The sequence below is a fragment of the Lissotriton vulgaris genome, unplaced genomic scaffold, assembly GCF_964263255.1.
Source record: "Lissotriton vulgaris unplaced genomic scaffold, aLisVul1.2 SCAFFOLD_3252, whole genome shotgun sequence".
NCBI lineage: Eukaryota > Metazoa > Chordata > Amphibia > Caudata > Salamandridae > Lissotriton > Lissotriton vulgaris.
This window is the reverse complement of record NW_028248505.1, coordinates 70,909-73,725: the sequence shown is the minus strand read 5'-3', so window position 1 is coordinate 73,725 and position 2,817 is coordinate 70,909.

Below are 2,817 nucleotides of genomic sequence, written 5' to 3'. Positions count from 1 at the left end.
CGACAGAAGCCAAGGCATCCATACAACACCTCTGTGAAGCACTGTACCCTTGAAACTATAAATAGCCTTCATGTCAAGGAGTGCACTTGAGATAAAGACTCCCATGTAAAGGGAGATGATAAAGGCTCTCTTTCTAGGAACACTACAGCCTGTGTCTTGGCCACTGCTTGATCTACAGTCTTAAGAACAGAGGAGAGCTGTGTCTGGTACACATCAATTGTGAGACATGTGAGGCAGTCATGGCAAGGTATCAAAATCTAGCTCTAAATGTATATATGTGATATAGATGAAAAACAAACTGTACTTGACAGTCTCTCTCCACCTAATCATAATTGTTCAAAATAAATCACAATCCTAAGTTTTCGAGTCCAACATAGTGAATGTACTTCATCTGTATAAACTGTTTACAGCTTTTCTTCTTCATCTTTTCACCGTTTCTTGCCTGTCTTGAGGAGGGTGCTCTCCCACCCTTCTTTTCGTCCTTTCTCCTCTTCTCGCTTATTCTATTGTATGCTAGCAATACCACCCACCTCACAATTTTCTCCACACCCACACCCCTCCTCTCGAACCTCTTGTCTTCCCTCCACACCCATGCCCCACCCCCAGAACCTCTTGTACTCCTTCAGGTGCCCCCATATCCAAAGACTGTTAGTCTAGATCATGCTTAACATAGAAGAACTACATTTTCTACTTTTTTCATTTAAAGGAAATACTTATACCTTGCCCGGAATATAGGGCCAGATGTAGGTCACCCAATACCGGTCAGTAACAGCCGAAATTACCGAATTTCGGCTGTTACCGACCCGTATTTGGCTTTTGAGATGTAGGTGGCATGATTCCTGGATTCTGTATTTTACCAAATCGGTAATTTAAGGAATCAGTAAATTACTGAATTCTTAACATACTGATTCTGTAAATAACTGATTCCGTAATGTAGGGAGCACTCAAGTTAGTGCATTCCTGAGTTAAGGATTCGTTTTTTACCACCAACTACAAGTTGGTGGTAAATATCGAAAACCTTTGAAAAAGCAATTATTTTGCGTTTACAACAGTGCGATGTGGCAGACATACCTGCCCTTAGGGCCTGTATGTGTGCCACATGTGCACCCATGCACTATTCAGGGGTGCAACAGGGTGTCAATGTGACACCCTGCCACCCTTGAAAATGTTCCCCCTATTACCAATTCGGTATTTACCGAATCGGTAATACTGAATGGATTCCCCTCATAGGAATGAATGTGAATTACCGAATCGGTAAATACCGATTCTTAATTACCGAATCCTACCGATTCAGTAAAATTTACCGAATAATTATCTACATCCCATTTACCTATTCTTAAATATCGAATCGGTAAAATTCGGTATTTAAGAATAGGTAAATTAAGATTAACTACTTTTGGCCCATACTTTCTTTTTACATCTAATTGTTTGTAAAACCGGTTATGGTTATAATCAATTTGTTAATTCATCAGAATTGAGAATCAGCAGCTTGGGGTTGTCAAAACTGTGACATTGTCATGTATTCTGACAGCGAAGTCAATGATAGAATGCTAAAAGGAATGTTAGGATTGTCATGCAATCTACAATAGACTCAGTTAATCAGGGCTAAGTGGTGAAGCAGTGAAGATGTCACATTTATGATTCTTGCAGCCTGATAATAATAAATGATAGATTATTACTGGATCCTTAACTTTATTGATCTTCCCAAGACTGTTGCTCATTGCAAATTGGTCATGAGTGCTGGCTCACTCATGCACAAGCAAACACATTTCAAGAAAAACATTAATTCATCATCACACAAAGACCTAGTAAAACAGCCGGCATAATCAAGCAACTAAAGAATTATGCTTGTAACTTCTTTTTCAAAGTGCCTTCAAATGTTTTCAGACTGATCTTCAAAGCAATTTAAAACGTTGCTCAGTACAGACCTAAAAGTAAAAAATACAAATGAAGTCTACTTACTAAAATGCAATTAAAACACAAATGTTAGAGCTCTGCATCACCTCAAATATTAGTTTTAAAAGCACCCGCCTCACTCAGATAACCGTTACGAGACAGAACGGTATTCATTTTAAGGTCAAGCAACAAACAATGCGAGATCAGCATGAAATCTTGCTAGCCATCTTTAAACCAGGCATCTGGCAATATACTTGAATGTAAGACACCACTCTAAGATCAGGCAATATTACTGGGCTTTAAAAAAAGAACGAGAACACGGATACCAAAAGCAGAATAAATTGTATTATGCAACAAATTTAAAGAAATTAGAAATTACACAGGAAATAATAATACATTGCAAATTCTTATTTTTCTTAAAAATATTAGATATGAAAATGAAGCAACTTCAAATACAGCACCATTGTATATACAATGGTGAGAAGCAACTAGTTCACATATGAACTTTCACAGACCTTTACCATTTGATATAACAGATCAACAAACAATGGCACAAAGATGGAAAACAATGAGAATAAGGTTTGAATTTTTTTTAAAGCCATATGCAAATGATACACTGAAGATGAATAATTTCTTTGATGATAATATGCAGAGTTAATCATATCTTTTTCCACAAGTTGACCCTGCACACCAAAAACAATTAGTGAACACAATATTAATGCTTAGTCTGCATTTGTTCATAAGAGAAAAGAGATTCAAATGTTCTCCCAAGAAAGTCCCAAGTCAATTTTTATCTTTATTCTTTCCTTTTTATTCAAAATTTGTAGATAAAAACAATAGCCAACGCGTTTCGTCCACTGAATAAAATTACAGGTCAAAGTAGCTAAGATTTTTCTAAAAAAAACTCTTTTGATATTCTCC